At 35.7% G+C, this 23637-nt stretch overlaps 1 protein-coding gene and 1 long non-coding RNA gene across 9 annotated transcripts in view; one reads left to right on the forward strand and one right to left on the reverse strand.

Annotated features, from left to right (window-relative positions):
* The window catches only part of LOC141447542 (lanC-like protein 3), a 190674-nt gene that overhangs the window by 110018 nt on the left and 57019 nt on the right, over positions 1-23637 (reverse strand). The gene's annotated exons all lie outside the window — the stretch shown is intronic.
* On the forward strand, positions 17690-20435 carry LOC141447619 (uncharacterized). The gene is made up of 2 exons (XR_012454476.1): positions 17690-17811; positions 17941-20435. It is a non-coding gene; the product is annotated as an uncharacterized lncRNA (long non-coding RNA).

Raw genomic sequence — 23637 nt, forward strand, 5'->3', positions numbered from 1 at the left:
AACAAAATGAAACCAGGAGAAGACGTTAGAATGCATATTAATAATTTTCTAGACCTAGTAGACAAATTAAAAGATCTAGAGATAAATATAAATGAAGATATTTTAACTATAATGATGTTATATAGTCTTCCAGAGGAATTTGAAAATTTTAAGAATATAAATGTTCAGTTTAACTCTGTGTTCTTTTTCTTTTTAAACTATTCCCAAATTATTTAACAGGATATTTAACAAACTGTTGACGAAATAAAGCAGCTCATAATACCCATTGAACATAAAGTTAAAATTGTCGAGAGGAAAATCAACTATGTTGATCGTGAAGTTAGAAAAAGGAATTTAGTGATATTTGGAGTTGCTGAAGAATTTTCAAGTTATGTTATTGGGAGTTAGAGAAATATGTATGCGATCTTTTAACCCTTGTGTACGCAACCAACTTTAACAACGTTCGGACGCACCCGGGTACCCCGGTGCCCACCTCTCATTTTTTCAATATTTATGCAATTGAAATGGTTTCCTTAGCGTTTATCTCAGTAAATAAACATAAAAAATGTTTGCTGTAGCTCGTACAAAGGTAAGAGAAAACAGGATTTTCGAGGTCGACGCAGGTAGCGCGCGGTTACTAAGGCTGCCAAGCAGCCAGGGTCCATTAACCTGGCGGCACTTTGGTTGAATTTTGAGACAAAACTTTTGCACCGAGCTCGAAACACATTGCACTCTTATGCACCACCAAAAAAAAATCTAAATTCGCCAAGGAAAAGCCACAATAAGCAATTAAAGTTTTTTTCCCGCCAAAAAAAATTTGGCCGGATTTGATTGAAACTTACTTCATTATGTTAAGTACACTTTGCACTCCATTGCACCACTTAAAAAAATTCATTAACTTTAATAATTACGGAGATATGGCCATTCAAAAGATCAAAGGAATTTGCCGCAAACACTGAATTTCGAACCGCGACTTAGTATACAGGTAGAGGAGAGCTAGCACCAGCTAGAACCACAAAAAAAATCTAATAAAATATGCACACATTCAGAAATATAAGGAATTAAAGTGCTAAAAAAAGCATTAACTTGGCGGCACTTTGGTGGAATTTTGGGTAAAAAATTATTGCACCCTGCTCAGAACACTTTGCACTCCTATGCACCATCAATAAAAAAGCTAGCACCACCAAGGAAAAGCCTCAATTTTCCATTTAAAGTTACGCGCGAAATTTAAATTCAAAAAAATGGAGTTTTATTTGCGGGAAAATTGGAGCGCTTTTTTCCAAAATAGCAAGTACTAGTATTAGAACCACTAGCCCCACACAGGAAATGCCAAAAATTAGCATATTTTCAAAGTAATTTACAAATTATTCAACTGATTTTCCCGCCAACTTAACTTTAACTTGGCGGCACTTTGGTGGAATTTTGAGAAAAAAAATTATTGCACCCAGCTCGGAACACTTTGCACTCCTATGCACCACCAATAAAAAAGCTAGCACCACCAAGGAAAAGCCTCAATTTTCCATTTAAAGTTACGCGCGAAATTTAAATTTAAAAAAAAATGAGTTTTATTTGTGGGAAAATTGGAGCGCTTTTTTCCAAAATAGCAAGTACTAGTATTAGAACCACTAGCCCCACACAGGAAATGCCAAAAATTAGCATATTTTCAAAGTAATTTACAAATTATTCAACTGATTTTCCCGCCAACTTACCTTTAACTTGGCGGCACTTTGGTGGAATTTTGAGAAAAAAAATTATTTCACCCAGCTCGGAACACTTTGCACTCCTATGCACCACCAATAAAAAAGCTAGCACCAACAAGGTAAAGCCTCAATTTTCCATTTAAAGTTACGCGCGAAATTTAAATTTAAAAAAAAATGAGTTTTATTTGTGGGAAAATTGGAGCGCTTTTTTCCAAAATAGCAAGTACTAGTATTAGAACCACTAGCCCCACACAGGAAATGCCAAAAATTAGCATATTTTCAAAGTAATTTACAAATTATTCAACTGATTTTCCCGCCAACTTACCTTCAACTTGGCGGCACTTTGGTGGAATTTTGAGAAAAAAAATTATTTCACCCAGCTCGGAACACTTTGCACTCCTATGCACCACCAATAAAAAAGCTAGCACCACCAAGGAAAAGCCTCAATTTTCCATTTAAAGTTACGCGCGAAATTTAAATTAAAAAAAAATGAGTTTAATTTGTGGGAAAATTGGAGCGCTTTTTTCCAAAATAGCAAGTACTAGTATTAGAACCACTAGCCCCACACAGGAAATGCCAAAAATTAGCATATTTTCAAAGTAATTTACAAATTATTCAACCGATTTTCCCGCCAACTTACCTTTAACCGGATGTGCTCTAAATTGAATTGAAACTCATCCTATTTTGTTCATGGTAGCTAGACCAATATGCACCACAAAAAGAAATTTTGAATTTACACTAAAAGCTGATATATTGATAATAAAAGATGCACTAACAGACGTGACCATTAACTTGGCGGCACTTTGGTGAAATTTTGAGAAAAAAATTATTGCACCCAGCTCGGAACACTTTGCAATGCCAATAATAAGCCAGCAACACAACGGAAACTGCAAAAATTCACCAATTGTACGCCAAATATAACTTTAACCGGAAGTGCCCTAAATTGAATTGAAACTCATTCCATTTTGTTCGTGATAGCTAGCACCAATGTGCACCACAAAAAGAAATTTTGAATTTCCACTAAAAGCTGAGATATTGATAATAAAAGATGCACTGACAGACGTGACCATTAACTTGGCGGCACTTTGGTGGAATTTTGAGAAAAAAATTATTGCACCCAGCTCGGAACACTTTGCAATGCCAATAATAAGCCAGCAACACAACGGAAATGGTAAAAATTCACCAATTGTACGCCAAATATAATTTTAACCGGAAGTGCCCTAAATTGAATTGAAACTCATTCCATTTTGTTCGTGGTAGCTAGCACCAATGTGCACCACAAAAAGAAATTTTGAATTTACACTAAAAGCTGAGATATTGATAATAAAAGATGCACTGACAGACGTGACCATTAACTTTGCGGCACTTTGGTGGAATTTTGAGAAAAAAATTATTGCACCCTGCTCGGAACACTTTGCACTCCTACGCACCATCAATAAAAAAGCTAGCACCACCAAGGAAAAGCCTCAATTTTCCATTTAAAGTTACGCGCGAAATTTAAATTCAAAAAAAATGGAGTTTTATTTGCGGGAAAATTGGAGCGCTTTTTTCCAAAATAGCAAGTACTAGTATTAGAACCACTAGCCCCACACAGGAAATGCCAAAAATTAGCATATTTTCAAAGTAATTTACAAATTATTCAACTGATTTTCCCGCCAACTTAACTTTAACTTGGCGGCACTTTGGTGGAATTTTGAGAAAAAAAATTATTGCACCCAGCTCGGAACACTTTGCACTCCTATGCACCACCAATAAAAAAACTAGCACCACCAAGGAAAAGCCTCAATTTTCCATTTAAAGTTACGCGCGAAATTTAAATTTAAAAAAAAATGAGTTTTATTTGTGGGAAAATTGGAGCGCTTTTTTCCAAAATAGCAAGTACTAGTATTAGAACCACTAGCCCCACACAGGAAATGCCAAAAATTAGCATATTTTCAAAGTAATTTACAAATTATTCAACTGATTTTCCCGCCAACTTACCTTTAACTTGGCGGCACTTTGGTGGAATTTTGAGAAAAAAAATTATTTCACCCAGCTCGGAACACTTTGCACTCCTATGCACCACCAATAAAAAAGCTAGCACCAACAAGGTAAAGCCTCAATTTTCCATTTAAAGTTACGCGCGAAATTTAAATTTAAAAAAAAATGAGTTTTATTTGTGGGAAAATTGGAGCGCTTTTTTCCAAAATAGCAAGTACTAGTATTAGAACCACTAGCCCCACACAGGAAATGCCAAAAATTAGCATATTTTCAAAGTAATTTACAAATTATTCAACTGATTTTCCCGCCAACTTAACTTTAACTTGGCGGCACTTTGGTGGAATTTTGAGAAAAAAAATTATTGCACCCAGCTCGGAACACTTTGCACTCCTATGCACCACCAATAAAAAAGCTAGCACCACCAAGGAAAAGCCTCAATTTTAAACCATTTAAAGTTACGCGCGAAATTTAAATTTAAAAAAAAATGAGTTTTATTTGTGGGAAAATTGGAGCGCTTTTTTCCAAAATAGCAAGTACTAGTATTAGAACCACTAGCCCCACACAGGAAATGCCAAAAATTAGCATATTTTCAAAGTAATTTACAAATTATTCAACTGATTTTCCCGCCAACTTACCTTTAACTTGGCGGCACTTTGGTGGAATTTTGAGAAAAAAAATTATTTCACCCAGCTCGGAACACTTTGCACTCCTATGCACCACCAATAAAAAAGCTAGCACCACCAAGGAAAAGCCTCAATTTTCCATTTAAAGTTACGCGCGAAATTTAAATTTAAAAAAAAATGAGTTTTATTTGTGGGAAAATTGGAGCGCTTTTTTCCAAAATAGCAAGTACTAGTATTAGAACCACTAGCCCCAAACAGGAAATGCCAAAAATTAGCATATTTTCAAAGTAATTTACAAATTATTCAACTGATTTTCCCGCCAACTTACCTTTAACTTGGCGGCACTTTGGTGGAATTTTGAGAAAAAAAATTATTTCACCCAGCTCGGAACACTTTGCACTCCTATGCACCACCAATAAAAAAGCTAGCACCAACAAGGTAAAGCCTCAATTTTCCATTTAAAGTTACGCGCGAAATTTAAATTTAAAAAAAAATGAGTTTTATTTGTGGGAAAATTGGAGCGCTTTTTTCCAAAATAGCAAGTACTAGTATTAGAACCACTAGCCCCACACAGGAAATGCCAAAAATTAGCATATTTTCAAAGTAATTTACAAATTATTCAACTGATTTTCCCGCCAACTTACCTTTAACTTGGCGGCACTTTGGTGGAATTTTGAGAAAAAAAATTATTTCACCCAGCTCGGAACACTTTGCACTCCTATGCACCACCAATAAAAAAGCTAGCACCACCAAGGAAAAGCCTCAATTTTCCATTTAAAGTTACGCGCGAAATTTAAATTTAAAAAAAAATGAGTTTTATTTGTGGGAAAATTGGAGCGCTTTTTTCCAAAATAGCAAGTACTAGTATTAGAACCACTAGCCCCACACAGGAAATGCCAAAAATTAGCATATTTTCAAAGTAATTTACAAATTATTCAACTGATTTTCCCGCCAACTTACCTTTAACTTGGCGGCACTTTGGTGGAATTTTGTGAAAAAAATTATTGCACCCAGCTCGGAACACTTTGCAATGCCAATAATAAGCCAGCAACACAACGGAAATGGTAAAAATTCACCAATTGAACGCCAAATATAACTTTAACCGGAATTGCCCTAAATTGAATTGAATCTCATTCCATTTTGTTCGTGGTAGCTAGCACCAATATGCACCACAAAGAGAAATATTGAATTTACACTAATAGCTGAGATATTGAAAATTAAAGATGCACTGACTGACATGACCATTAACTTGGCGGCACTTTGGTGGAATTTTGGGGAAAAAATTATTGCACCCTGTTCGGAACACTTTGCGCTCCTATGCGTTACTAATGAAAAAGCTAGCGCCACTAAGGAAAAGCCTCAATTTTCCAGTTAAAGTTACGCGCGAAATTTATATTTAAAAAGAATGGTCCCTATATTCGGGCGAATTAGTGCGTTTTTTCCAAAATACCTAGCATTATTATTAAAAAAGCTAGCCCCACAAAGAAATTGCCAAAAATTAGTTTTGAGCTTGGCGCAATAATTTTTTCCCCAAGACTCCACCAATGTGCCTTCAAGTTAATGGTCACGTCTTTCTGTGCATCTTTTATTATCAATATCTCAGCTATTAGTGTAAGTAGAAACTTTTTTTTTGTGGCGCATAGGAGCGCAATGTGTTCCGTACAGTGTGCAAAAAGTTTTTCCCCATAATTCCACCAAAGTGCCGCCAAGTTAATGGTAAGTTGGCGGGAAAATCGGTTGAGTAATTTGTAAATTACTTTGAAAGTATGCTAATTTTTGGTATTTCCTGTGTGGGGCTAGTGGTTCTAATACCAAAGCACTCCAATTTTCCCGCAAATAAACTCAATTTTTTTTTTAATTTAAATTTCGCGCGTAACTTTAAAAGGAAAATTGAGGCTTTTCTTTGGTGGTGCTAGCTTTTTTATTGATGGAGTGCAATGTGTTCTAAGCAGGGTGCAATAATTTTTTTCTCAAAATTCCACCAAAGTGCCGCCAAGTTAATGGTCACGTCTGTCAGTGCATCTTTTATTATCAATATCTCAGCTTTTAGTGTAAATTCAAAATTTCTTTTTGTGGTGCATATTGGTGCTAGCTACCACGAACCAAATGGAATGAGATTCAATTCAATTTAGGGCACTTCCGGTTAAAGTTATATTTGGCGTACAGTTGGTGAATTTTTACCATTTCCGTTGTGTTGCTGGCTTATTATTGGCATTGCAAAGTGTTCCGAGCTGGGTGCAATAATTTTTTTCTCAAAATTCCACCAAAGTGCCGCCAAGTTAATGGTCACGTCTGTCAGTGCATCTTTTATTATCAATATATCAGCTTTTAGTGTAAATTCAAAATTTCTTTTTGTGGTGCATATTGGTGCTAGCTACCATGAACAAAATAGGATGAGTTTCAATTCAATTTAGAGCACTTCCGGTTAAAGGTAAGTTGGCGGGAAAATCGGTTGAATAATTTGTAAATTACTTTGAAAATATGCTAATTTTTGGCATTTCCTGTGTGGGGCTAGTGGTTCTAATACTAGTACTTGCTATTTTGGAAAAAAGCGCTCCAATTTTCCCACAAATTAAACTCATTTTTTTTTTAATTTAAATTTCGCGCGTAACTTTAAATGGAAAATTGAGGCTTTTCCTTGGTGGTGCTAGCTTTTTTATTGGTGGTGCATAGGAGTGCAAAGTGTTCCGAGCTGGGTGCAATAATTTTTTTCTCAAAATTCCACCAAAGTGCCGCCAAGTTAGTGGTAAGTTGGCGGGAAAATCGGTTGAGTAATTTGTAAATTACTTTGAAAATATGCTAATTTTTGGTATTTCCTGTGTGGGGCTAGTGGTTCTAATACTAGTACTTGCTATTTTGGAAAAAAGCGCTCCAATTTTCCCGCAAATAAAACTCCATTTTTTTTGAATTTAAATTTCGCGCGTAACTTTAAATGGAAAATTGAGGCTTTTCCTTGGTGGTGCTAGCTTTTTTATTGATGGTGCATAGGAGTGCAAAGTGTTCTGAGCAGGGTGCAATAATTTTTTACCCAAAATTCCACCAAAGTACCGCAAAGTTAATGGTCACGTCTGTCAGTGCATCTTTTATTATCATTATCTCAGCTTTTAGTGTAAATTCAAAATTTCTTTTTGTGGTGCACATTGGTGCTAGCTATCACGAACAAAATGGAATGAGTTTCAATTCAATTTAGGGCACTTCCGGTTAAAGTTATATTTGGCGTACAATTGGTGAATTTTTACAGTTTCCGTTGTGTTGCTGGCTTATTATTGGCATTGCAAAGTGTTCCGAGCTGGGTGCAATAATTTTTTTCTCAAAATTCCACCAAAGTGCCGCAAAGTTAATGGTCACGTCTGTCAGTGCATCTTTTATTATCAATATCTCAGCTTTTAGTGGAAATTCAAAATTTCTTTTTGTGGTGCACATTGGTGCTAGCTATCACGAACAAAATGGAATGAGTTTCAATTCAATTTAGGGCACTTCCGGTTAAAGTTATATTTGGCGTACAATTGGTGAATTTTTGCAGTTTCCGTTGTGTTGCTGGCTTATTATTGGCATTGCAAAGTGTTCCGAGCTGGGTGCAATAATTTTTTTCTCAAAATTTCACCAAAGTGCCGCCAAGTTAATGGTCACGTCTGTTAGTGCATCTTTTATTATCAATATATCAGCTTTTAGTGTAAATTCAAAATTTCTTTTTGTGGTGCATATTGGTCTAGCTACCATGAACAAAATAGGATGAGTTTCAATTCAATTTAGAGCACATCCGGTTAAAGGTAAGTTGGCGGGAAAATCGGTTGAATAATTTGTAAATTACTTTGAAAATATGCTAATTTTTGGCATTTCCTGTGTGGGGCTAGTGGTTCTAATACTAGTACTTGCTATTTTGGAAAAAAGCGCTCCAATTTTCCCACAAATTAAACTCATTTTTTTTTTAATTTAAATTTCGCGCGTAACTTTAAATGGAAAATTGAGGCTTTTCCTTGGTGGTGCTAGCTTTTTTATTGGTGGTGCATAGGAGTGCAAAGTGTTCCGAGCTGGGTGCAATAATTTTTTTCTCAAAATTCCACCAAAGTGCCGCCAAGTTAATGGTAAGTTGGCGGGAAAATCGGTTGAGTAATTTGTAAATTACTTTGAAAATATGCTAATTTTTGGTATTTCCTGTGTGGGGCTAGTGGTTCTAATACTAGTACTTGCTATTTTGGAAAAAAGCGCTCCAATTTTCCCGCAAATAAAACTCCATTTTTTTGAATTTAAATTTCGCGCGTAACTTTAAATGGAAAATTGAGGCTTTTCCTTGGTGGTGCTAGCTTTTTTATTGATGGTGCATAGGAGTGCAAAGTGTTCTGAGCAGGGTGCAATAATTTTTTACCCAAAATTCCACCAAAGTGCCGCCAAGTTAATGGTCACGTCTGTCAGTGCATCTTTTATTTTCAATATATCAGCTTTTAGTGTAAATTCAAAATTTCTTTTTGTGGTGCACATTGGTGCTAGCTATCACGAACAAAATGGAATGAGTTTCAATTCAATTTAGGGCACTTCCGGTTAAAGTTATATTTGGCGTACAATTGGTGAATTTTTACAGTTTCCGTTGTGTTGCTGGCTTATTATTGGCATTGCAAAGTGTTCCGAGCTGGGTGCAATAATTTTTTTCTCAAAATTTCACCAAAGTGCCGCCAAGTTAATGGTCACGTCTGTTAGTGCATCTTTTATTATCAATATATCAGCTTTTAGTGTAAATTCAAAATTTCTTTTTGTGGTGCATATTGGTGCTAGCTACCATGAACAAAATAGGATGAGTTTCAATTCAATTTAGAGCACTTCCGGTTAAAGGTAAGTTGGCGGGAAAATCGGTTGAATAATTTGTAAATTACTTTGAAAATATGCTAATTTTTGGCATTTCCTGTGTGGGGCTAGTGGTTCTAATACTAGTACTTGCTATTTTGGAAAAAAGCGCTCCAATTTTCCCACAAATTAAACTCATTTTTTTTTTAATTTAAATTTCGCGCGTAACTTTAAATGGAAAATTGAGGCTTTTCCTTGGTGGTGCTAGCTTTTTTATTGGTGGTGCATAGGAGTGCAAAGTGTTCCGAGCTGGGTGCAATAATTTTTTTCTCAAAATTCCACCAAAGTGCCGCCAAGTTAGTGGTAAGTTGGCGGGAAAATCGGTTGAGTAATTTGTAAATTACTTTGAAAATATGCTAATTTTTGGTATTTCCTGTGTGGGGCTAGTGGTTCTAATACTAGTACTTGCTATTTTGGAAAAAAGCGCTCCAATTTTCCCGCAAATAAAACTCCATTTTTTTTGAATTTAAATTTCGCGCGTAACTTTAAATGGAAAATTGAGGCTTTTCCTTGGTGGTGCTAGCTTTTTTATTGATGGTGCATAGGAGTGCAAAGTGTTCTGAGCAGGGTGCAATAATTTTTTACCCAAAATTCCACCAAAGTACCGCAAAGTTAATGGTCACGTCTGTCAGTGCATCTTTTATTATCATTATCTCAGCTTTTAGTGTAAATTCAAAATTTCTTTTTGTGGTGCACATTGGTGCTAGCTATCACGAACAAAATGGAATGAGTTTCAATTCAATTTAGGGCACTTCCGGTTAAAGTTATATTTGGCGTACAATTGGTGAATTTTTACAGTTTCCGTTGTGTTGCTGGCTTATTATTGGCATTGCAAAGTGTTCCGAGCTGGGTGCAATAATTTTTTTCTCAAAATTCCACCAAAGTGCCGCAAAGTTAATGGTCACGTCTGTCAGTGCATCTTTTATTATCAATATCTCAGCTTTTAGTGGAAATTCAAAATTTCTTTTTGTGGTGCACATTGGTGCTAGCTATCACGAACAAAATGGAATGAGTTTCAATTCAATTTAGGGCACTTCCGGTTAAAGTTATATTTGGCGTACAATTGGTGAATTTTTGCAGTTTCCGTTGTGTTGCTGGCTTATTATTGGCATTGCAAAGTGTTCCGAGCTGGGTGCAATAATTTTTTTCTCAAAATTTCACCAAAGTGCCGCCAAGTTAATGGTCACGTCTGTTAGTGCATCTTTTATTATCAATATATCAGCTTTTAGTGTAAATTCAAAATTTCTTTTTGTGGTGCATATTGGTCTAGCTACCATGAACAAAATAGGATGAGTTTCAATTCAATTTAGAGCACATCCGGTTAAAGGTAAGTTGGCGGGAAAATCGGTTGAATAATTTGTAAATTACTTTGAAAATATGCTAATTTTTGGCATTTCCTGTGTGGGGCTAGTGGTTCTAATACTAGTACTTGCTATTTTGGAAAAAAGCGCTCCAATTTTCCCACAAATTAAACTCATTTTTTTTTTAATTTAAATTTCGCGCGTAACTTTAAATGGAAAATTGAGGCTTTTCCTTGGTGGTGCTAGCTTTTTTATTGGTGGTGCATAGGAGTGCAAAGTGTTCCGAGCTGGGTGCAATAATTTTTTTCTCAAAATTCCACCAAAGTGCCGCCAAGTTAATGGTAAGTTGGCGGGAAAATCGGTTGAGTAATTTGTAAATTACTTTGAAAATATGCTAATTTTTGGTATTTCCTGTGTGGGGCTAGTGGTTCTAATACTAGTACTTGCTATTTTGGAAAAAAGCGCTCCAATTTTCCCGCAAATAAAACTCCATTTTTTTGAATTTAAATTTCGCGCGTAACTTTAAATGGAAAATTGAGGCTTTTCCTTGGTGGTGCTAGCTTTTTTATTGATGGTGCATAGGAGTGCAAAGTGTTCTGAGCAGGGTGCAATAATTTTTTACCCAAAATTCCACCAAAGTGCCGCCAAGTTAATGGTCACGTCTGTCAGTGCATCTTTTATTTTCAATATATCAGCTTTTAGTGTAAATTCAAAATTTCTTTTTGTGGTGCACATTGGTGCTAGCTATCACGAACAAAATGGAATGAGTTTCAATTCAATTTAGGGCACTTCCGGTTAAAGTTATATTTGGCGTACAATTGGTGAATTTTTACAGTTTCCGTTGTGTTGCTGGCTTATTATTGGCATTGCAAAGTGTTCCGAGCTGGGTGCAATAATTTTTTTCTCAAAATTCCACCAAAGTGCCGCAAAGTTAATGGTCACGTCTGTCAGTGCATCTTTTATTATCAATATATCAGCTTTTAGTGTAAATTCAAAATTTCTTTTTGTGGTGCATATTGGTGCTAGCTACCATGAACAAAATAGGATGAGTTTCAATTCAATTTAGAGCACTTCCGGTTAAAGGTATGTTGGCGGGAAAATCGGTTGAATAATTTGTAAATTACTTTGAAAATATGCTAATTTTTGGCATTTCCTGTGTGGGGCTAGTTGTTCTAATACTAGTACTTGCTATTTTGGAAAAAAGCGCTCCAATTTTCCCGCAAATAAGACTCATTTTTTTTGAATTTAAATTTCGCGCGGAACTTTAAATGGAAAATTGAGGCTTTTCCTTGGTGGTGCTAGCTTTTTTATTGGTGGTGCATAGGAGTGCAAAGTGTTCTGAGCAGGGTGCAATAATTTTTTACCCAAAATTCCACCAAAGTGCCGCCAAGTTAATGCTTTTTTTAGCACTTTAATTCCTTATATTTCTGAATGTGTGCATATTTTATTAGATTTTTTTTGTGGTTCTAGCTGGTGCTAGCTCTCCTCTACCTGTATACTAAGTCGCGGTTCGAAATTCAGTGTTTGCGGCAAATTCCTTTGATCTTTTGAATGGCCATATCTCCGTAATTATTAAAGTTAATGAATTTTTTTAAGTGGTGCAATGGAGTGCAAAGTGTACTTAACATAATGAAGTAAGTTTCAATCAAATCCGGCCAAATTTTTTTTGGCGGGAAAAAAACTTTAATTGCTTATTGTGGCTTTTCCTTGGCGAATTTAGATTTTTTTTTGGTGGTGCATAAGAGTGCAATGTGTTTCGAGCTCGGTGCAAAAGTTTTGTCTCAAAATTCAACCAAAGTGCCGCCAGGTTAATGGACCCAAGCAGCCAGCTGTTTTCCCTCCTTACATTTAAAGAAGGGTCTGAATAGATGTGAGTCAGTGCGAATCGTGTTCTTCGCATGCACAGACGTGCTACAGTTAACGGAAACGTTTGACTAGCCTATGCAATATACTGTAGAGACATGGAGGAATTATCGAGGACTGAATTTGCAAGGTAAAACAAAATGTACATCAATGGTTTTTTTTCAGTGCTTTATTTAAAAATTCTAATTTCTTTCTGTTATTTTATTGAAAAAATGAATAATGCATGAATTTTATCTTAGATTGAATCAAACGGAAAAAGAAGCTTATTTGAACGTGATATTAGGAGACGATGATGAAGCGTCTGACAGCGATGGCGACTGGTTACCAAATGAAATTTTGCCTGAACGTGAGGCTCTTGATAGCGATGAATCTGGTGTAGATAATCAAGAAATGCCAGTTGCTCAGGAAATTGATGCACCTTCCGAAGAAGGTATATAAAATTGTTATAAATTGTTGCCGCGCGAAATAAAAAATCATAACTAATATTTAGTTTGGTCTAATATGCTTAGATAAACTTGAATTAAACATTCAGGTCACAGACATTGATTTCGTTAGCCGATTGGGAAAGAATAATGACAAGAGACCGATCCTTCTAAGGCTTTTCAATTTTCGAACTAAACTTTTGATTATTCAAAAGTCGCCTAAATTGAAGGGATCTAATTTATTTACTAGTGAGGAATCTCCCAAAGATGTAGTTGATATAAGTAAGACTTTAAGACTACAACTTATCGATGCCCGAAAAGCGGGTAAATTCGCTGTGATGAGATATGATCAGCTTATTATCAGAGAAAAATAATCGAATTAGATTATGAACAAAAAACTATCATTGTTTATCTCTCCGCTCGCTGAAAAGGAACAAATGAAGAAAAGTGAAGATATCTCGCTTACCAAAAAGAACAAAATGGAGAAGGAGAAAAGAATTGAGAAAAATCTGGAGCAATTTTCATTTAGACCGCGATTGCCATCTAGTACTAGAGAGGAAGAGAAAGCTGCTTCGCATGAAGATACAATACAAACACAATCTGAAACTTAGCAATTACTTGGCATACGACAACAGAATTCAACTCGGTACAACATTGGACCTCCGTATGGTAAATCTTTTAAAATATTTAGGTGTAACTTAGCGGGGTTAAAAATATTTTTTTTCTGCAACCATGTAGGAATGTTCTCATTACTCAATTAAAATCAGCTGTGTAATGCCCAACTTCCCTCACTGGTGGGGAAAATTCCCATTAGTGTCACTTTCCTCACTAGTGACATTAATAGGAAAGTGACACTAATGGGAATTTTCCCCACTAGTGAGTGAAAAAACTTTATTGTGCTTCCTTGATATAAGAAGATTTGTTATTAAATATTTTCTGTAAAAACTTTAATAAGCTTATTTAAATTTATTTTATCTAAATAATTAAAAAACGAATATTTAAAAAATAAAATAAAAATTAAAAGAAATATAGAAATAAAAATAATATTTTAATAAATAATTAGATATTTTTAGTTATAACAGTTAAAGAGGTTATAGTGTTACCTTATAGAAATTTAAAATGGATTCTAGTGATTCCAGTTTAGTTTTTTTTTTAAGTTAATAACCCTAATGGTTACAGAAAAAATATAATATTTAACTCGAGTGTAAAGTATTTTCCTCGCACTCGGCAATTTGCACTTGAACTCGCCTCGCTTCGCTCGCTCGTGCGTGCAAACCCTGCCACGTGTGAGGAAAAGTACTACTTTCCGCACTTGTTAAATAAATAACTATAATTTGGATTCTGTCACTCAGCAAAAATTAACTGATTGCGATATTTTATGTTTTATTGAGACTTGAGCTGTCAGTTCGATTGCTTATGTTGCCTTCATTTTTAAATAATTATAACGTCTATGTGAGTGAGGCCACTCGTATTTTCGAATTTCCTAGCAGGTATTTTATTTTGAAGAATTAAAATTCTTTTTATTATTATTATTTTTTATTAAAATTCTGAGAATCCGTTTTGTTTAGTTTTAAATGCACTAAAATTGAATTTAAATTCTATAGAACCGTCTGTAATGTCCCTTATTTACTCGGTGAACAATAAAATTTCGATTTCTTTTTACTTATTTAGTCTTCATTTATTTTTTCTTAAAAGAGTGTAAATGTGGTAATTTTTTATGAAATTTATACACCATATATAAACCACTGCTCAGGTCTGGAGGTTGCTGGAATGTTAACCAGCACCTAACTATTTCTATTACCATTCGGTCCAGCACTTAAGTGGTTAATAATGCTAAATGCTATCCTCGATGTGCTGTGAAAAAGGTGTAACATATCAGCTCAATCTGCAGAGCCATCACCATGTACGTAGAGTCTCAAACCTTTTGATAAAATGGAAAAATAACACACATTCTTCATTCGGAAACTTTTTTGGCCTTCCTTCCTCCTCCACAATCCCCTCTATTACTTGATGTATTTAGAGACAGGTCGAAAAATAATTTACCTATCAGCAGTTTTGAATATACAGGGTGTATACGGTGGAGTGGTCGAAACTTGGGGAGGTGATTCAGCAGCTCAAATGCAACAAAAAATATTCTCTTCACTTTGGCCCGATTCTCAATAGTGTCCAAGATATTTGCATTTTTAACTTTTCCGTCGATATTCGCGTTTTTCTATCCTTTATCCTACATCAAATCTGCTTATTCCAAACGAAAGAACATTAAATTTCCTATAAATTTGCTTAACCCAGAACCTCAAAACGTTTCTTATAACAATGAAATTTTTACTTTAATGTCTAAAAAATTCGTTCTCGATGATTTCTGTTAAAATTTTCAACTGCATTTTTTCAATTATTAATGAATCAAGGAATCACATAATCTCAGAAAAAGTTGCGCATTTATTGAGCTTCAAGATAATATGGATTTTTTCGGTTTTTAATAAAACCCAACCCCGAACAGAGGGTTGTAAATGCAGAAAACTGGGATTTTGCGAACTGACTTTTCATTACTAATTTACTCAAATGTCAATTTTTGGAGAAGGAACAAAAAGAAAAGTAACCAGTTTAGTTTTTAACAATTATTATTTAATAAAACGGAAGTTAAAAATAAAGTAGCAATAAAACGCAGTAGTTGACTACAATTGTTGGTGCAACTTATTTTAATGACATAATGGAGGTTTTTTTTGATCAAAGTTAATTAATAATAAAGAAACGTTTTGAGGCTCTGGGTTAAGCAAATTTATAGGAAATTTAATGCTCTTTCGTTTGGAATAAGCAGATTTGATGTAGGATAAAGGATAGAAAAGTTACGGCCGTTTTTATGGTGGAAAACGCGAATATCGACGGAAAAGTTAAAAATGCAAATATCTTGGACACTGTTGAGAATCGGGCCAAAGTGAAGAGAATAATTTTTGTTGCATTTGAGCTGCTGAATCACCTCCCCAAGTTTCGACCACTCCTCCGTATACACCCTGTATTTTAAAGATCTTACACTTTACTACACCTTGATCTTAGCCAAAAGACCGAATCTTTTCACGATTTACAGTTTTTACAATAAAAGGATGATTGGAAGATGGCGAACTGTGATGATAGGTTACCGTGAATGTAATTTTGCGTCAGGTACAGGTTGAAAACAATAATTTCAAATTACCATTTAATTGGTACTCATATTTAAAGTATAATTTATGCTTAACTGGACATCAGTGTTTATTAATTGAAAGTGTTGATTAAAAATAACAAATTTAATATCTTGTCTTCATTCAGAAATTATCTGTTCAGTAATGATGTTGAGTTTATTTTAAACTATTCATTTAACCCTTCAATTACAACTCTCTGGTTACTTCCTTCCTTTGTCTGCGGTCACCACTATTTATTTTTTGGGTATTTGCCTTTTGTTCCAGAGAACATTTACTCGTTTTGGGTTTTTTTCACCTGGTGGTTACTTTGTCCCTGTTTGGGTCCTTTTTTAAGGGTATTAAACCACTTTTTTTCTCGCCCTCCCCAGTGTCGCGTATTTCTACGCGAATTTCATTTGGATGGCTTGCCAGCGGCCCCCTCTGGGGAAATAATTGTGCGCTTGGTGAGTTTATTTGGTATAGTGTAGAAATTAAGCGGCACAGTGGGAGCAGAGAGTCTAACGGAGGTTTCGTTACAGAGCTCATGGCGAGTCTTGTCTCACCAGCTTGGTCTTATCTGCTTTTATCTGCTTGTTTGCCATTGCAACGTTTTTCTTTCACAGTTTTCTAGTTAACCAGTGTACAGTATCACCCCTGGAATATTTATGGTTACCATCAAAACTGAAGCTCAACTTGCCGTGGGAGTCTTTACTTTAAGAGCACCTTCCTCATCGCAAGGTTTACAGTTATTTATAATTATTCTTCTTCTTGTGCTACTCCTAAATAATTATTGTACTGTTTTTGCTCTATTATCTCACTCCGAGTGAGTGAAATACTCTAGCCTTGGTGGTTAGGCTAACCTAACTTGCTAACCTTTTATTTTTGGTCTAGTCTCGGACCAAATACTCTTTGTGTTTGATACTCATTTCGAAGTAACTGTTTCAGATCAATCCGTAGTGAATTGATCTTCTCAACCAGAGGTAACCGTTTCTTAGTGAGGTGCAGTCCAACTAGCAACTTCTTCTACAGGGTGGGGCAAAAGGATGAACCGGTTTTAAAGGGATGTAAAACAAAAACAATTCAACTTACAGAAATTATGTTTATATTGTTTAATTCAGTTCAGAATCTAGTTTTTTACATTAAGTTTGAAAGATGATATCACTTAGGTGGCGGCCGTCAGCCGCGATGCACTCTTGAAGACGAATTCTGAAGTTTTCAACCGCTCTTCTGCACATTTGATGGGCTAACGAAAACCCAAGGGAAATTCACCAGAGGCCACTTCACTCCCCTAAAGTGACTGTATGGTGTGCAGTATCCCAATTTGGGATTATTGGTCCTTACTTTTTCGATGATAATAGGCGAACCGTCAACGTCACCGCTGAGCGCTATGTGACAATGTTGGAAGAGTTTTTTGAACCTGAACTGGAAGAATTGAGTGAAGCAACTAACATAATCTGGGAGACATCTGGTTCCAACAGGACGGGGCAAAATCCCACACTGCTAGGATTTCAATGGCGAGATTGAGGCAAGTGTTCCCCCAGCGCCTCGTCTCTTTCAGGGGTGACGTGGAGAGACCTGCGCGCTCACCAGATTTGAGCATTTGTGATTTTTTTTCTTTGGGGGTACATAAAGGAAAAAGTTTTTAAACATTGTCCACATACCCAGGAAGAACTTAAGGACAGAATCAGAGAGGAAGTTACGGCAATACCCATTGAAATGTGCAGAAGAGCGGTTGAAAACTTCAGAATTAGCCTTCAAGAGTGCATCGCGACTGACGGCCGCCACTACGTGATATCATCTTTCAAACTTAATGTAAAAAACTAGATTCTGCACTGAATTAAACAATATAAACATAATTTCTGTAAGTTGAATTGTTTTTGTTTTACATCCCTTTAAAACCGGTTCATACCTTTTGCCCCACCCTGTACTTCTTTGTGCACTCTTAACCCAGAGTAAGTATATAAACTTCTGTACACTTTACTTCTTGACAATCCACTTGACAATTTTACTGGCCTAGTGCCCTATTTTGTGGTTGAAACAATACCCTATTTTTTCACTACATTAACTACTCTGTTTTTCAGAACCAGAAACAACTGCTGAGCTGAGCGAGCGCTTAATTACCAATTCAATCTGCGTACTCATCTTACAGCGAAATTTGAAAGTTGCATCGTGGTATCATAGTTGCTCATTTATACCTTCAGGTACACTTCAATTTACTCTAAGTAATTGGGTAATTGTCTCTGAACGCGGCTACCATCATATTTAGCCTCACATCATTTGTATGCCGTTAATTCTATTTATCTGGGGTTTAGTAACCCTGAACACTGGTGACTCAATTCTTATGTTCAGTATCTTTAGTAACTATGACTCTCTTCTTTGCCCTATTCTTAGGGCTGGTACTCTGTTCATCAGGCAGGAAGTCTGTGGTTCTCCGGTGCAGTGGGATTTCTGTCTTCAGGAAACTCGTGCGAGTTCCTTCGTTGGCCTGCCCGTTAACATTGCAGCTAGAATCTTCTCTGATGCTCCAGTATGGGACTCGGTTAGGAAAAACAAGAGTATTAAAGTTCACCTGCTTTGTTTCCGTGGCTTAATTAAGAATTAAGTGCAGTTCAAGGTGAAATTTTATTAATAGATTGTTTGGTTCCCCAATAGTGGCGGCCCCCCAGACTTGTTTTTTCCAGAGTGCCATGTGTCAGTTGGCGCAATTGGGTGAGCACGAGAGAGAGGGGGATGTGCTGGTCTGGAAGAAAAGCCAAGCGTCACTGTGAAGTAATGTCGGCCATGTTAGCGTCTGTATTTGCTTTTACGTTGTGAAAAGTTCTATTAAAAACTGGTTTTCAGTTCACAAGGTTTATGGACAAATTGGGCCTCAGTGCACTGAGCAATCATATCTTTAAACTGTTTGACCATATATATATATATTCGTACAAGTATGTAATTAGCGTATTTATGCTTCTCCAGTTACTTATTGTCTTGGACAATTAATTATTGTAATTATTCTTTCCTTTTGTAATTATACAAATTGTTTATCCCCATGTGTATATCGCCTTATACATTTGATTATTTTATTTTATTTAGTGCGCGTCAAGCACTTTAATAGGTACAAGGTCATTTCTCCAGTTACATATTGTCTTGGACAATTAATTATTGTAATTATTCTTCCCTTTTGTAATTATACAAATTGTTTATTCCCATGTGTATATCGCCTTATACATTTGATTATTTTATTTTATTTAGTGCGCGTCAAGCACTTTAATAGGTACAAGGTCATTTCTCCAGTTACATATTGTCTTGGACAATTAATTATTGTAATTATTCTTTCCTTTTGTAATTATACAAATTGTTTATCCCCATGTGTATATCGCCTTATACATTTGATTATTTTATTTTATTTAGTGCGCGTCAAGCACTTTAATAGGTATAAAGTCACTTCCCAGCTACACATTGTCTTGGACATTTGCCCTGTACCAATCATTATTGTAGTCATTTTATTTTGGTTGTATTTGCGTTTATGGATTGTTAATAAAGTGTTGAATTGTATCTATTTGAAAAGTGTTTTGAAGACTGGTGGCGTCCCCCACTATTCCAGCCTCTAATTTAAATTGCGTATGTCCATCCCCCCCTTTCTTGAGTATTTTTCATGGTGCCGAAACCCGGGACACAGTCTTCAGAACACTATGTTCATGCCAGGAACATCCAGATATTAATTGATACAGTTTTAATTGATTGACTTTAATACGAATACAATTATTTGGATTGTGTACGGAAGGCCTGTTTTATTGGCATCTGTGCTATTCAACTGTTTTTTCCTTGTAAGTAATCTCGCCTTTTGTTGAAATAATTTACTTATATGATTGATGATATTTTGTTCATACGACGTGCTGGCATTAATTAATTGTAAGGTTAAATGGTTGGCCTACTATAGCCTTAATTTTTTTTGTTATATTTGTTTGTATATAATTGTTTACATATTCTTTCATATCACCTATTGTTTAATTATAAAACTTAAGCGCCTTGCGTACAGTATTATTTTAGCTTTGTTTCTTATATTAGTATACCTAATTAATTGTACTTTTTCATTTTGTCCTTTCCATATGTACTACTGGCATTAGCTACTAAGTTATTTAGTCTATTTTAGTTATTTTGTCTATTTTTTCTTTTTTTTTTTGTATTGTGCTATTATTTTTGACAATTGTACATAACTCTTTTTCTCGCCAGCACAACCTGCTTGTTTAGCCTTCCTGTCCAACATGGAAGAATCCACTGAGAAGTCTACCCCTCCCCGTTCTCCAGTTCCCATCCCCCCTTCGTTGGAGGAAACTCCGCGATTGCCCATCCAGTCTGAGGCCAGTGAGGATCTTAATGTCATAGATATTTTTCATAGATAGAAATACTTTTAATAATAAACTGTGTCAGTGTGCTTAAGTAAAAAACATCTGAACGTGCTGTTTGAACTTTGGATTTAATTCCATAGTAACTATACTGTATTTTCACATTATATTCAATTACTAAAAGTACCAAGAGATGGCGAAGTGTGCACTATGCAATGTTATTCTAGCCCGTAGCTCCATTATTGGAGCTATATTAATAATATTATTAACTGTAGCAAGTGTAAACTTTTGATTCACATTAAGTGTGTTGGGCTTAAACTTAATTATGAGGGTGTAGTTAAACGAGAAACCTACTTAGACGATATGGTACCAAGAACAATTAGATACCACTGAGGACTTCTTGACACCATTGGGGGCAGTCAGAAGATGTTAGTGACTTTATCCATCTCAGCACGCATGTTTTTTGTACCCTTGACCGGTTTCTGAGTTTCATCCATCAACAGAGGTTGGTTTAATAAGTTTGATGTAGAGAAATAGGCTTTAACCCCCCTAAATCTACACTGCTATTTCTAGAAATAGAAAGGAAATGATTCGTAAGTTGTGATAAGAAAAAAACAAAAGATCATCAGCAGTTGAAAGCTAAGAAAGAGCTACAACTATGGACAAGAGGGACGAAGTAGATTGGACAAATATCTGTAAAAGAATTCATCAACGTTGTTGCTCAAAATGAACTTAACGCAAAGTTTCACCTTTTCAATGCAGTTTCCTGTCTGTTACGACAGTCAAGTTTGGGGATACAAAGCATTCGAAGTGCTTGTAACGTTCCAGCGCTACCTTATCACCTCCTTCTCCTCCTAATTATATTCTCCACATAGAATCTGCAGTAGATCCTGTGTTTTCATTTACCCAAACACCTCCACCTTTAAATATGACCTAAAAATCTGCAAACTACCAGCTTTCCGTTTCTCAAGCATCGTAGCTCTTAAAAAATTAATGAGAAGGGCGCAGCGTTATTCGGACGTTGGAGATCCTTGGGCCAAAAGTATTCGATAATATTTGTAGCGGTTGATCTCAATCTGTGGAAATCACAATCAACTTCATTGTTGGATGAAACGAAGTGCCAAAAAAATATTGTAGGCAAAGCCGACCGTAGATCCCATTTCGGTCATATTATCAACAAAAAATTAAACTTAAGGAATGATCTTGGTTGGCTGTTTAGAATTCGCGCGGAATCGTTAAGGTTAAAATGGTGTCCTTTGATTGGAGGGGCAGGATTTCATCGCCTTCATCGGCCTTTTTAACAGGTACAGGAGAAACTTTATTATTTCCTTGCAATATGCCCGACCATAAGCGAACTCACACTTGTTCAAACTCAAGCAATAAGATAATGAATATTAACAATATGTTCTAATTAATCTGAAAGGACACATGGCTAAAATTAACATATTTCAGCGTTACTAGCAGCTGTTTTAATAAAACCGAGGTATTTTATCTTTATTAAAATAAATTAAGCATTATCGGCACAATAATATTGGTTATTCAGATGATTTATCGGTCTTGAATATTTATTGCTAATATTATTAAAAGTTATATCCAATATCTCTTCTAATATGAGAATTCTGTCCGCATTTTTTATTAAGATCAGTATTTATTGGTGCACTATTATTGAAAGCACCAATTTTATTCAATTTTCACAAAATAAGAAATTTTCGTGGTAAATTTTCATTGGTTGCTCCAAAATAAAAGGGCAATCATTTAGTTAATTTCTATTTACTAAGCTTAAAAGTTGATTCGCATGAAACGACCAGTTTCTTCATAATTCAACATCTTGCAAGAAAACTGATAAGAATAAAGAGAGATCTGTGGCACATGTGTTGGAAGAATGCCAGACCCTGCGTCAACATAGAGCTCAAGCAGGTCTGCCAGGTGATTTGCGTGCAGTGTTAGAAATAGGGTCTTCTCACAAAAAAAGGCTATTTGCATTTTTGAAGGAAATTCAATTTTACCATAAAATTTAGGATTAGGTTATTTAATAGTTAGGTTAGCTAATAGGTTAGTTTAACAAAAGGGGAGAGGAATATCGAGTACTCTCCCCTCTGGATGGACGAAGTATGAATGTATCAGTAGTCATGAATGTATTTATCAGCGTGAATGTATTTATCAGCGTGAGTGTATTTATCAGCGAGAGTGTATTTATAAGCATAAATGTATTTATAAGCATGAATGTTTCAATTAAGAAGAATGTAGGTATGAATGAGTGTAAATATTGTACATATTGCTAGGCTTAGTATATTTTAAGGGGTGTAGGAATATTTATAAGAGTACTACACCCCACAGTTCAGAACTGATAGCTAGGATAGTTTAGGAAAGGATATAGACGCAAATAGCCTTTAGCTAGTAAATAAAATTGAGACAAGACGAATGAGTTGAGTAAGAAGAGGATGGCACTACTAGGTACCCGCACTCCCTCTTGTCGGCTGGACCGATAACCTATGAAGGGAAGTGTGGACCTAGGTCGGATTACCCGGGGCTCCGCCATGCCTCACTGGATGAGACATTGGTTGGACGCTAATCGGATGGAGAGACATGTGCCATCCTAGTTCGAGAAAAGAACGCAGCTCTAGGGGCGCTAATGACCACTGTCGTCGATGCGCCGAAAAAAAAAAAAAAAAAAAAAAAAAAAAAAATAGAGATGATAGAGAGATTCCCTTTCACTTCCTTATAAATAAAAAATCTCATTTTAAAGTTCTCAACACGCAAAATAAGTAAAAATAATTATGACCGAGTTCGTAACTTCAAAAAAAAAATCAATGAATTGAATTTAAAAACATATTCTGTGTTCAATATGCGCCCTATTTCTTTAACTCTTGAAACATATAGTTTTCTTCCCAAATGAAGCCTTATGTTTCGAGTTTTGACCTTATATTCAGATTTTTTTTTTTTTTCAGCTATGAGTTCTAAACAATTCTTCACTTTGATTGAATTTAGAGAGACAATAGAAAATAATCCCTATTTTCTAGAACAGTGGTTCCCAACGGGGGCGGTACCGTCCACCGATGGGCGATGAAGAGATCTAGGGGGCGTTGAGGACTAGCCGCCGCACCCCTAGGGAATGGCACGAGCCAAAGCATAGGCCGATGCTCTGGCAATGGTTGATTTCATATTTGAAAAATACGGTACCAAATCTAATCGCTGTGCATTGTGTGATTCATAGACAACATTTGGTTGCAAAAACCCTTAGTGATCGCCTTCATTGCTCGCTTCAGTATGTAATTACAGCGGTTAACAAGATCAGGAGCAGTGCTCTCAATGATACAATGTTTCGAAAGCTTTGTGATGAAAACAATCGTTAACTATAGCACACTGCTGTTCGCTGGTCATCAAAAGATTTACTCGTATATCTAAAAACATTTTATGAACTCTTGACTCAGTTTTTTGAAAACAAAG

Source organism: Rhodnius prolixus, unplaced genomic scaffold (assembly GCF_049639745.1).
Source record: "Rhodnius prolixus isolate KJV_2025 unplaced genomic scaffold, Rpr scaffold_1, whole genome shotgun sequence".
NCBI lineage: Eukaryota > Metazoa > Arthropoda > Insecta > Hemiptera > Reduviidae > Rhodnius > Rhodnius prolixus.